General features: G+C 30.0%; 1 pseudogene; it reads left to right on the top strand.

Annotated features, from left to right (window-relative positions):
- Positions 1 to 7929: 7929 nt before the first annotated feature.
- Positions 7930 to 11742, top strand: LOC130828583 (cytochrome f-like; annotated as a pseudogene).
- The last annotated feature ends 3126 nt before the right edge of the window (positions 11743 to 14868 follow it).

Below are 14868 nucleotides of genomic sequence, written 5' to 3' on the forward strand. Positions count from 1 at the left end.
ATAAAAAAATATTAAATAATTATATAAGTATTATCAAGAAGAGAGTCAAAACAACTATATGAAGCTATAATAAGTCAAAGTACAGCAAAATAAAAAAAAATAAAAAAAATCCCTCCAAGGTACATTACCTTCTCTAGTCCTCTCCAAACATTCTACAGGTATGAGAAATAATTCATTACGCACTAAATTGGCTTTACGATTGAAGGTTTGAATAGGAGACTTCAATAAACTCTAGTGAATTATTAATGGTGAAACTTTACTAATAATGTATATTTTTTTTTTAATGAAATATATTAGAATTTGAAACTTTATTATCTAGCACATACTTTAATATAAAAATACAAATATATATTGTAAAAAATTTTAATTGGAAATCTTATGTTACTTTTAAATTCAAAAAATATGATATTCATACTTTAATATAAAAATGCAAATATATATTCTAAGAAATTTTAATTGGAAATCTTATGTTACTTTTAAATTCAAAAATATGATATTTTAAGAAAATTTAAAAGAACATATTTTATTATGATATATACTACTCATATATTAAGGAATATATTGATATTAATATTGGCAATAATTATTCCACATGACAAATCACAATGAGAGTGTCCTACGAAATTTTATAGTCTCTTTATTACACTGTACTAGATAGATTTTCGTGCCAAGTAGGACAAATCAAATTATTAACCTAACTCAAAACGCTGAATTTTCTTTCCCTCAGTTGGGACATCCTTAGGGCAAAACTTCAAATATTCCATAAATTTCTGATAATATTCATCCACCGTTAAGTTTCCCATTTCGAACCTGGCAAACTCATTTGATTTGTCCTTCCTCACATGAGGCGGATAGAATTGGTCCCTTAACGCCCCGCCCCCTTAAAACCTTCCCAGCTTAAGTCACCGTCGTTTTCTGATATCTATCTTACTATGTGTCCACCAATAGTCAGTGTCTTCCACTAGTAAAAACGCGGCTTGGTCAACCATGAGCTCAGCAGGACATCTCACCACACTAAAAAGCTTGTCAAATTCTCTCAGCCAATTTTCCAGCATAGAAGGTTCACCTTTTCCACTATAAGTCGAGGGTTTACTCTGGGCTATTCTCTTACTAATTGACGAAGCCTTTTCCTCCAAAGATTTCTGTCTCAGATTCCTTGCGCCAGCTAGGGCCTTAACTAGGTTTCGAAGCACGCGGTCAGAGTTTCCTCTTGGCACAGACCTTTTCAAAAAGGGTGGCATGATGGCAGGTAAACTACATTAGGTTAAACAAGGTATGTAAATACATTTCTACAGCGTTGGTGTTTAAGGAAAAACTCATTATGTTATTGCTCTAAAATAAACAAGGTGATAGCCCTAAAAGGTAAAAGAGTTGAACAATGAGTCTATAATCAAATCTATTCATTTTTCAATAAATACAATACTTAATCGGTTCTACTTACTAATGTTTAGACTTTTAAAAACAAAATTCAAATTCAAAACAATAATACCATATAGTTCCAATCTAAAAAGAAATACTTGGGTATAAATTCCCACATAACCACAGTTCAAATACTACAAAAGTCCGAGATAAATAACCAAATCATTTAACCAACAAAATTTTTCGCGATATATTTTACTAAGGAACTAGACATACGAACTCGTACATATGCATAATCAAATAGAGTAGAAACAATCAGGCAAATAAAGGCGACGCATCCAGACGGTCCTGATCCTCCATGTATCGATCAGGGTCAAAATCAGCATCACCAGAGTCATCGCTAGACGCGCTATCGGAATTAGAAGGGGTTCCTACAGATAAGAAATCACTTATAGTAAGTCGCGCTACGGAATCAGAAAGTTCTACAATTATTGGTTCAGGTGGTTCTTCCTCCCACGTAATTATCTCACTTTCTTCCTCACTTATGACATCTTCTCGCCTCACCGGCCAACCCCCTAGAATAACTACCTCGCTATCAGTATCGCTCATAATTTCATCTCTATCAGCTATTCCCCCCTCCTCATCAGCATTATATCCATCTCCCAAGTTATCCTCATAAGGTTCTTCTACCACTCCTAAGGAATCTTCCTCCATAATTTTAACCTGTTCCTCATCAAAATTTTCCTCGAAATCCTCCTCAAATTCTTCTTCTGGGTCCTCATCGAGGTCCTCCTCCGAGTCCTCTTCTGGATCCTCCTTGGGATCCTCCTCGAAATCCAACTCGTCGAAGTTTATTAGTAACACTGATTTTAAGTTTACTACGGGAACAACCTCCTCAATAATATTTGTCTTAGCCCCACTAGACTCTGGAACGTCAAATTTGTCCCGACCCACTGCTCTTACCCTTCTATCAAGTTCTAGGTGTAACTTTTCACTCCTCTCTTTCAGTACAATCATCTCTTCGTCCATTATCCTTTCATACACTTGTTTGGATCTCTTGTAAATCATTTCCATTCGTCGGGTGTAATCCAAATCGCTTTCTCCCTCTTTTCTGTCCCAAATTCCCAGAGCCTCTATTTCTGCCCAGGCTGGGGCATTAACTAAAGCTCTCCAGGGTTCCTCTCGGGTATTAATTCCTTCCTCGGCCGGTATTTTTCTTTTATCCATTAAAGAAAAGTAAAAATCGAACTTCCTGACTCACAAAGAAAGAAAACGAGACAATTAATTTCTGAGATAAGACAAGGATAGATAAATCAGAGCATCAGAGATATAAACACAGAAATTCTATCATGCACACATCAAAGTTATCCATGACATCATGCTTAAAGACACCAAGCACAACACATCATATCCCTTTAATGTCTACCCCTTTTACTCTCGTCAAATTTTTTTTTTTTACTTTTTTTTATTTTTTTTTTCTACGTTAGTCTATCGATATAGATAAACAACACTAAATAAAACTCCCGCACTGATACCAGTTGTAACATCTCAGAATAACTCGGGTCGTACGAAAAGAGAAGATGACTTTTTAAAAAACGAAATAAATATTGTCCAAGTCAAACCGGGATGTTAGAAGGCAGTTAAAACGGATTTGAAGTTAAGGGAAACTTGCGGATCGAGTTCTATTAGTGTTATTATAAACTACTAGATATAAGAAATTCTTAGCAGCGGATAAGAACGAAAAGTTAAATCTACTTATTACAACTTGAGAACGAAAATCGTCTCATAAAACCAAATGTTCTTTAAACTTATTTAGAAGTTCTTATCAAGACTTCTATATCCTAATGTAACACCCCGTAATTTTTCGGGTTTAAAAATAAATAAAATATAATAAAATAAAATAAATAAGTAATATTAAATTATATTATTTTACATAGTTAATTACAAGAAATAAAGTAGGTTTAATTTTAATGGTAACAAGTTTTATCGCGTACGATGTTATCGCGTGACATTTCTTGCTGTTTTAACAAAAGTATAATAATTACTCAATTAATAAAAAAAAATTATGGAAGGGAGGTGAAGGGCTGCCGGTTTGGGTGAGTATGGGAGGAGTCTTGTAACTCCTCTCATAATGGTGTAATTAGGAGTAATTAAGTTGGTCCTTAATTTCCCTATTAATCCTTAAGCTTCAATTTGAATTCCTCACATTCCTAATCACATTTTTAATCTTCTTAGTGAGAAAAAAATTCAGAAATTTTTCCCTTTGTGTTCTTGGTTTCGGCACTCAAGAAGAAAAAAAAAAACTTTTTCTTTGCTCAATCCAATCTTCTAATCAAAGGGTAAGTTAAGTTGTTAATTACTATTTTTATTTATAAGAAATTTTAGTATGAGATTACATAATCTTCTTTCCTTTTATGATGATATCCTATGACTTATTAGGAGGATTGAGTATTTTATATAAGTTTTCTTTAATAATCATTTGATAAAATTGGTTTGTTAAAAGGATTAAATCCTATTTCTATTATATAAAATTTTCCTTGATTTGCATTCTTTAACAAAGTTTAAATTTGTTATAAGAATAAAGTCTATTCAAAGGTTAAAATGGATTTATTTTACGATTTATATTTCTCTAGCAAGATTTTAGTTTGTTAGAAGAAATTTTAAGTGTATGAATTAAGTAATGTAGGTATCCAAGAGTTTATAAATCCATTAACAAAATTTGATTTGTTTAAAGGATTGTCCTTATATATATGTTTTGATTCAAAAATGATGATATATGATTCTCTACAAAATTTTAATTTGATAAGAGAATCAAGTATTTAATTTTATTATCATGGTTTATGAAATTTTAAGTACTCTTGAAGGATCTTGTGGATGAGTATGTCTTAAGTTGCTAGCTTTATGTTTTTGATGATGGTTTAGATTGTTGATGGGATTTTGTATATTGTTAGATGTGTGGAAATATCAAGTGGTTGTGTGATAGGAGAATTGGTTTTGTTTGCTTTATTTTAGTAGAATGTAAATTCGGTTTCGGTTAAGTGTATCTTGGTAATGAGGTTTAAAAAGGATTAAATAAATTAAATAGAAAAAAAAATATATAAAATAAAAATAATTAAAGTAAAAGGAATTTTGGACAGCAGCTGCTGCCTCGATAGTGGCGCCCCGATCCGAGCGTTGGGTGTGTTTCGTTGTTGTTTTATTTAACCGATGCGTTTTAAAACTCGTTAAAACGCTTAAAATAATTAAAAATAATAATTGGATGCTAGAAATTATGAAATTTGGTACCCAAGGTAATTGATGCGTTCCGGACGCAGCGGTGAAGTCGGATTTTTAATTTGAATTTTCTAAACTGTCCGAAATGGCCATAAAAGTTTCTGGTCAGAAGTAAAAATTTGGAACTATTGGGAGTTTGATGAAAACATTTGAAATTATCAAGTCTTAGTGATATTTTAATGGTATTGAGTGGATTAAATGTTTAAACACGGTCTAATACGTGATCGTTTTGTGTGTGTGTTATTTAGGACCTCGTTTCATAAGAGGGCGAAATTCTAATTGTGCTTGAACAACGTGTGTTTGCAGCTTTCAAAGGTACACGCGTAGACCATACTGTTTATATGGTTGTGCAAGTAATGTTGTTTTATTCCTAATCGAGGCATTTGTAATCACATAAGGATTAGACACCTCAAATAATATGAAATAATCAAGTGTAAATTGAGAATTTATGTGTTTGTCACCCAGAAGGGTTGACGTTTGGTTATGTTACCCAAAAGGGTTAACAAATGGTTTGGAATATTATAAATTATTTTTCCCATGGCAGTTGTGGATCATTACGGTCACCATGGGGGTATGCATACTTTAGCCTTTGGCAACCCGAACAGGACGGGCAACGTCTTAGGTAGGTGGTTGCCTTGGGATTAGCTCTCCCAAGTGTATTCCACCAAAACAAATTTGAAATTATACTTGTACGACCCGAACAGGACGGGCAACATTACAAGATTGGAAATATTGAATAAAGAATAAGTATTAGAGCCTTTGCATGCTAGGGTAAACACAATGCTTGTATTCAACCTGTTTAATATATGTATGAAGTCTCTGACGTGTATTGGTTGTTCTTTGGAACCTGCTACGTGTTATCATACGACGTGCAGCAGGTTGACTGCAGGAGGGGGCTGGAGTGAGGATTCAGCTTAGAACCCGTAACCATCAAATCTAGACATACTTTGTAATGAGTCGAAATAACTCAGTTTATGTAACCAAAGTTTTTGACGTATTCTTTTTATCTCGTACAACTTTTAGCTAGTCTAAAGGCCGGTGGGCTCTTGAGTTGTATGTAAAGACTTCCGCTGACTTGTTTTATTTTGCTTGGCGTTGTTTCCTGTGTTGACCATATTCCTTTTACCGTTGGAACGTTGACGATCCGAGTAAAAGTGAATTTTCTTTTGTGTCCGTTTTTGAACCGGAATCATGTTTTCATATGATTTTCTGGGTCACTTAAACCGGGCCGTTACACCTAATGATTTATTTCTCCAAGGGTCAATCCTCACTCCCCAGACCTGCAACTTAACTTACTGCTAGTCATTGCCCAGATAGGAAACAACATCATGGCATGGTCGTTAAGACCAAAAGTACACGTCAGCAAACGTCGCATACCAAATAAATAATAACAACAAGAGAAAGTTTTAATTTAATAGCTGTCAATTCACAGCAAAGTACGCTGCGATCATGCTAATAAAGAATAATTATTTTCATATAAAGATTAGTCAACCATACTGCTGTACTATCCAGCCATACTGCCGGTATAACTCCAATTTCCATAAGTGAGACATTACATTAGGGGGAGCTAACCCCTAAGCAAGTCTGTACCATAGACACTCGCCTTACTTCGGTGCATATGGTTAAGTATGCATACCCCCGCGGTGGCTCATAATGCCCCCATATACCGCGAGTAATTCATTTCCACCAATTGACATCATACTACGTCCACTTTTAAGGTTAGTGAGGTCATACTACCTCTGCTTACCAAACAGTGTATCAAAATTATTTATTCGGAAAGATAACATTATTCATACTATATATATCCATGCTTTACTTTTGTATACCATTATTATATGATACATCGGACTAAATGCGAACTTCGCTGCGTGTACATACCTTAAGCAAGATAACCAACTCACAAGCGTCTTAATCAATTCCCGGTCACGAATCGACTTCCTACAAGGTTCAATCGTATTCGGGAAATAAGCACACATACACATTTTCCTCAAATCATCCATAACACACATATACAATTACACCCATACCTAGAATACCACACACAACATGAACATCCATCACATACTATAACATGCTAAATGCACAAAACAAGACAGCATACATAATCTGTCCAGAAACACAACTTAAAACTGTCAAACTGAAAATCCGACTTTACCGTTGCGTCCGGAAGGCGTCAAAACCCCCGGGTACCAATTTCCATAATTTATAACATAGTATAAGTATTTTTAACTGAATTTCAAAGCCAAAAATGTTCCAAAAACACATTTTTTTTCACCATTTTCAAAACCTACGGGATTTTGTCATTTTCATTTTTTTATCACAAAAATATAAATTTCAATGCTTTATTTCCTATTAAATCTAAACAACAAAATTTACATAATTTTCATGATCATCTACGAAAATAAATTTTAATTAATTATTATTATTATTTCCTCAAAAAAATAATTCTTTTTACACAAATGTACACACACATACACATCATATATAAACATGTATTTTTCCCTACCAACATTATAAATTCCTTCTATTAATATATATAAAAAAAAATAAATTTCTAACACCACATACATTTTTTTCTATGAGCATCCATTTTTTATATATATATACTTTTCAATCATCCATCAAACAAATCCTTCACACACATATAAACATATCTAAAACCCTAAAAACCATACATTAATTTAGATAGAAAAATACATCATACTTTCACACATGAATTTTAAATCATAAACAAATCATAAATTATAAAATAACACACATAAAAATCATAGAAATTTAAATTAAAACTTAAAAATAAAACTAGGTTAAGAATTACTTACAATTGCACAAGAACAAAACACCAAATTGATGAACCAATTGATGATTTAGGCGTGAGGATTAGAGAGCATTTGGGAGTGTTTTTTTTTCTTGCAAATGTTTTTGAAATAAAAGGATGTAAGGTAAGAAATCAATTAAGGAATTATGAAATTTAATTATGATAATTGCCTTAACCATCCAATTACCAAAATGGAAGTTACAAATCTTCCCCAAATCCTCCATATGGCCGGCCACCCCTTTTCAAATTCCCTCTTTTATTTTTTTTATTTTTTTTTTTGAAATTAAAGATAGGTTAGAAAAAAGGTTTGGGCTTAAAATGGTTTTAATTGCCTTAAAAGTTGAAATCTCATGATCTAACCCACTAACAAAAATAAAAAAAAAATATACTCTTCTAAAAAGAATAATAATAATAATAATATTATTAGTAAATCATTTAATATATCGGAAAAATATCGGGGTGGTACAGTTATTATATCCAATATGGACACTATGACTTCTATACATACTCAAACACAAGATATCTTTCAAGTGTACTCTAATCACCTCCGCTATCCCTTTGTTAACACAAGATATGAGAATGTTTTTGGCCGGTACCGATCTGTAAGCTATCTAAAAAAATAGAAACAACAGGAAGTCAGATTTAGCTGAATGTGCAAAAGCAATCCAAACCACAACATAATACGAGAAATAAAAATAAAAGACTTAAAAGCAATATTAGTCCTAGATTTTTGTGCACACTAGGAGTCCAGTTGAGAGGAACACCCATAGCGCTAAGACTATGTCAATCTCGGGTGAAACTAGTCAATATCTAAATGACAACTCGCCTCAAAGAATACGGAGTAGGAAAACAATGCCCCTCTACTCTGTTAATGACCAGCCCGTGACCCCGATCCATTGACCATATCACAATATCAATATAATCAGTCATAACAATTTTGTTTCAATAATTATCAATTTCAAAAGAACTATGATAAAACTATTTTCAATACAACAATCTGACCAGACTTTTTAAAGGACTGCTAATACTCACCAACAATGTCGCTTCAAGGAGTCAAGTCCAGTCCACAGCTATCAGCTAGAAGGGTTTCTCGATGATATCGTCTCCTGAAGCATACAACATCACCAAAGAGCGTTTGATACTACTAAACTAATATATAACTTATTACATCCCCTCCTAAAACTGTAGGTTAACCGAGACTTTGTTTCAGCATTTTTAACATTTCATGTCATAAGGTTGTTTCTAAACATATCAAATAACCTAGAGCTAACCAGCAATACTCATAAATTTATATTCATCCTAAATCATCACTTATCGATACCCTCAAAAATCATCTAACATTTCATCTTTTTGTTTTTTTGTTTTTCTTTTTGTTTTGTATTTCTTTTTTTTTTTTTTTGCTATGTAGAAATTAGGTTAATAAAAGAAATTATATTTAAATAAAAATACATAAAATGTGAAAAGAAAGGAAGAACTACACAAGTAAAAGAGAGATTGTAGCGGATTTGCAACACTCTCAATATATAATTAACACTAATAATAATATTTAAGATAAATAATGTAGAAGTGTAAAATGTCAAACTGCTAAAACCATTAAAAAATTAAAACCGTTTAAAACATAAGTTAAAAATATTACAATTGAGAAAAATATAACATAAAGGTTGCTTAAATAAAAAAACATAAGTATAATATAGTCATCAAAGTCATCAAGTAAAATCAATGCAACTAAGTTGTCTATTGAATGATTAAAGTTGTGGCCTACATCAAAATCTAAGCTAAATCTTCATGTAAAATACTGCCATCCATAATATGGATGACAGCCGATTGAATCGGTTAGCGATAAAGTTGAGTACAATTTTCTCAACAAATTTAAGATGCAATAGTTAAATCATGCTTACAGAATAATAATCAAGCACAATATATTTACTCATTATTGACCTTTGTTAAGCTATTAAGTCACCGTTCTCAAATACTTGTAGAAGTTCAGAACTGCTACTAAACACTTGGTAACCTTAATGCTTATTTAATCAAGTTCGATTAAGACTCATAACTTTAACATCATAGCATATCACAAGAGCACAACAATAATGACTACTAATATATGTAAAGGTCTGGTTATGTGAAGACCGTTGTCCTAATCCCTTTTGTTGTGGGCGTCATTACTCCTTTCAATACTGTTATGCTCAAGTCTTCACAAGATGAATTTTTCTTGAACCTCCTGTCTGACACCGCATTTTATTTACCGGCTTACACGGGCGCCGAAATTTTACATGTCGGTCCATAGTTCAACGTTATCTAACTATCAGAGTCATACAATCAATATTATGAAATATCAAACAAGACTCTACACCAAAAGGTTTACATTCTTACAAGACAAACTTCCACTTAGTCAAATTTAGAAAATTTTACCCTTTTAATAAAAACAAATTACTAGTTATCTAATAAAATAATATCTAATTAAATAATAATTTTTCACAACATATACTAAAATTTCAAAGACTAAACTAAGTCATTATTAGGCATAAATAATCATAAAAGTCAGGGATAATACTTTCAAATACTTAATTACTCATTTTATCAAATAATCAAGTAAAATAATAAAATGAATCTATAATAACCATGAAAAATAATGTAAAAAGTTATTAAGGGTCCAAAATATAAATGAAATGAGTTTTTAAACCAGAAAGTTCAAGAAACCAACGCTAAGCATTTCACAATTTAATTTGGTTATTTTACTGATAAACTGATTAATAGTTCTTTTTAATTACTCAAGTATAAAATAAAATTTTATAAAAAATACCAAGGTGATTGTAACACCCCGTCATTTTCTTACGTCATTATTTATTTATAATAATGATTTAGAGATTTTTTATTTTAATAATTATTTTGAATTAGTTTATCTCAGTTATTTACACATGTATACGAATGCCTACAAATTTATATTAAGAGTATATTTATAATTACTCAAATAAAGATGTTCAAATTAAACTTATACTTGTAATTTAAAATTTTACTAGCATATTAAAAGTTGTCTTAATTTAGGCTTGTTAGTAAATATATGATTATATAAATGGATTTGAGCTTTGAATTAGGAAAAATAAAAAACAAAAAGAAAGAAATAAATAAAAGAACCCAAAGCCCTTACTCATTCTCATGGCTTCCTACATCTCTTTCTTCTTCACCTCTCTTCCTCAACACCAAGTATCAACTGCCAGGTAGCGCCGCCGCCAGCCAGCCACCGCTGGAAGCAGTCGTACGACCACAGCCACCCAGCCGGCCAGTCGCAGCCAGCCTCCACGCGGCCTCTTTCTTTTCTTCACCTCATTTTTTGCGAGCTTCTCTTTCTTGTTAATTTAGTGCTATAATTATAAAGTTTTGGGTAAATTCATGAATCTGAGCTTAAATTAAGTTATATCTTGATAGAATTTATAGTGAGTAAGTGTTAAAAAATGTGATTTAAACATTAATAAGTTAAATTAGGATGAATTTAAAAGTAATATGTACTACTTTTATGGTTTGGATGGTGTTTTATTAATTAAAAAACCTTGTATAAGCTTTGTGTATGTGACATTGTTTATGTGTAACATTTGAGAATTTAAAATAAATATTAGGAATATAAGTTTATTTGGGTTCAAGTATATAATTAATATTAGATCCTTATTTAATTATTTGTTAATTGAATCTTTTCCCAAAATATTGAAATTTAGGAAAATAATTCCCACTTTACGTCAAAGGGAATTAATAATATTAGATTACTAGATCCAATTGCATATCGCTCATGTTATATATAATAACTCAATCCTCCATTTGGAATGCATATTCCATTTTCGCACACCAAGGTTATGAAAATCCATGAGAAGCAACTGGGCGTATAGTATGTGCCAATTGCCATTTAGCTAATAAGCCCGTGGATATTGAAGTTCCACAAGCGGTCCTTCAAATACTGTATTTGAAGCGGTTATTCGAATTCCTTATGATGTGCAATTAAAACAAGTTCTTGCTAACGGCAAAAGGGGGTGTTTTGAATGTGGGCATTGTTCTTATTTTACCTGAGGGATTCGAATTAGCCCCACCAAATCATATTTCTCTAGAGATGAAAGAAAAGATAGGCAATATTTCTTTTCAGAGCTATCGCCCCAATAAACAAAAGTTTCTTATAATAGATCCTGATCCTGAGAAAAAATATAGTGAAATTACCTTTCTTATTCTTTCTCCGGATCTTGCCACTAAGAAAGATGTTCACTTCTTGAAATATCCCATATATAGATGGTAGCAAAGGAAGGGGCCAAATTTAAGGTTAAAATAATAAATAGTAATGTTAGTTTAAGGAAAGAAAATTCAAATGTAACGTTTTACAAAATCGTAAATATAATGATAAAATGTTACTCTTCATAATATAAAATAATAAAATAATATTTTAGTGCTTAAGGAAATTTTTTAAAGAAAATAATACTTTAAAGTTTAATATTTGGAAGAAATTAAAAAATCGGGATGGCTTGAATTGGATAACTAAAGTATTAGGAATTCAAATTGAATATTTAAAATAATTAACATAAGAATAAAATTAAGAATTTTGAGTCTGTTACAAAGATATAATACTAACCATATAATTGGACACAATTACATATCCACAACTCCTTCTAACTTTAACCCAAATAAACTTATATTCTTAATATATTTATTTTAAACTCTCCGATTCTGAAATATTACAATTTTACAACAAAAAAAATAATATAAAAAATAATTTAAATGTTCAATGTCTTTATAAAACATTAAAATAAGTTTTCAACCTAAAGAATATATTTTTTTACTATAATAATCAACATATAACCTAATTTATTTATTTATGTATTATAAGCTTGTGAAACATAGGTGATAAAATTATCATTTGAAATTTATTTCACCGATATTTATCCTAACTAATTAATTAAATAATTGATGTGTAAACTATTTAATTTGTGTAGTTTTTGAATAGGAAAAATAGCCTAAACTAATCCAACCATTTCATGATTTTACTACAATAATTCCACCTGTTGATTAACCATCAATAATCCAATTTTAGAGGGCATTTGCCTAGAGTAAACTTGGGTAACCCAATGACCTGCTATAGTAGGTAATTCACCAGTTTAGTAAACTGAAAATTAATGTAAACTTAGAGAAAAATTTTGAAAATTTACATAAAAAGTTCTGAATAATAAAAACAAATCAGAATTTATCGAAATTTTATTGGGTTTACTCTAGGAAAATACCCTTTAAAGTTGAGACTATTCATGGTTAATCAATAGGTGGAATTATTGTAGAAAAATCATGAAAAGATCGAATTATTCTAGGTAATTTTTCCTTCTTAATATAGTCATGTAAGTAATATATATGATTATCTATAAAAGAAACTCTTTCAAAAAATATTTTCTTTTTATAATTTATTGCAAAATATTTTAATGAAAATAAATTTTTTTACATAAGTAATTAATATATTATCTGATAATTATCCATTGTAATTAAAAGATACTACTATCTTAATTGATTGTATATGGTAAAAATTAGTAAATAAGGTATAGTTTTAAAATCTTTTATAACTTATAAATTAAACAAATTCTTTGAAAAAAATTAATTAAATAAATCTAATAAGAAAGATATTACATTATATAATAAAAAATAAATGAATTAATAGAATTAAAGATAAAAAATTACCTAAAACAACCTAAGTAGTAGAATTGGGAGAGAAAACTTCTTATTGCAATGACACATGTTTAAGTATTCTATTGTTTTAATATGAAGTATGAACTAAAAAATATTTGACTAATAAGAGCATGAAACAGCTAGAACTTTTTTATCGTAAAGTCGACATGTGTCTTAATTGTTTCGCCATTAGTATGATTTATATAGAAGATTGTTAAATAGATGAATTAATAAAATTAAAGATAAAAATTTATATAAAATAACCTAAGTAGTAGATTTGGAAAGAAAAACTTTTCTTATTGCACTGATACGTGTTTAAGTCTTTTATTGTTTTAGTATATAGTATATATGATGGTATGATTGTCTAAAATATTATTTACCAAAAAGGAGTATAAACGGTATCAATAATTGCAAATAATAATTGCACTTATCGGTCTTGTTTTTAATAATCAAAATGTTGATATCTTTACTAAAAGCTCTTGGCATTCAATAATTTTCGTCTCTTTTTTGCAAGTTAAACAATTGTGACCTACATGCTTCAACTTATAAGTATTTAATGTAACAGTTAATTATTTTTCTTTTTTTTGTAATTTTAGGGTCAAGCCATCTAACTATTCTAAAGCTAGGCATTTTAATCTTATTAGCCGGTCTTGGCCGAGACCGTCTCAAATTGAGACCAAGAGTGGTCTGCCCAATTCGCACATGTATCAACCTCACATGCTTTATCTCGTTTTTTCATTTTTTGGACATTTTTCAATTTTAATCTTAAAGATATTAATTTTGACTTTAAAGAGTATCAATTTCAACTTAAAGTAAACTTTAAACAAACCAATTAATATAAAAAGTTTCAATTTTGACCTATTCGTGATCAATTTTGACGTTAAACTGATCAGTTTCTACCTAAATATGGTTCTGTTTCACAATTTGAGAACGAAGTTAATAAAATGGTATTATTTTATCATTCTATGGATAAATTTTAAACAACAAATGAATGATCAATAACACTATCAATAAAAGTGTTAAAACATTGTACAATACATATACTTTTATTCAAAGCATGATGATGGTTCTAATGGAGCATAAGAGTACTTGTACTCTTTAATCATTGATCAATAATAGTGATATTACTCTTTCCTCAACACGTTTATATATATTTGTAAATAGTTCAAATTGAATATGTTAATAGTTAAATTATAACACATAAATTGACAATTAATGTTTTATGATCTAACTCAATTTTGAATATATAAGCTTCAATTGTCGTTTTCAAAATAAGTATTTCAAAGTCTATAAAGATATTGTATAGGATTTAATTCAAATTGAATATGTTAATAGTTAAATTATGACATATAATTTGACAATGATGTTTTATAATCTAATTCAATTTTGAACTTCTAAACTTCAATTATAGTTTTAAAAATAAATATTCAAATTGTATAGATATATTGTATAGCATTTAGTTCAAATTTAATATGTTAATAGTTTTAACACTATTATTGATAGTTTTATTGATCATTTATTTGTTTTTTGAAATTCATCCATAGAATGATAGAATAATACCATTTTATATAACTTCGTTCTAAAATCGTGAAACAGAACCATATTTAGGTAGAAATTGATCAGTTTAACGTCAAAATTGATCACTTATAGGTTTAAATTGAAATTTTTTACTTTAATTGATATGTTTAAGTATTATTTTACGTTGAAATTGATATCTTTAAGGTCAAAATTGACACCTTTAA

This window comes from Amaranthus tricolor, chromosome 12 (genome assembly GCF_026212465.1).
Source record: "Amaranthus tricolor cultivar Red isolate AtriRed21 chromosome 12, ASM2621246v1, whole genome shotgun sequence".
In the NCBI taxonomy this organism is placed as follows: domain Eukaryota; kingdom Viridiplantae; phylum Streptophyta; class Magnoliopsida; order Caryophyllales; family Amaranthaceae; genus Amaranthus; species Amaranthus tricolor.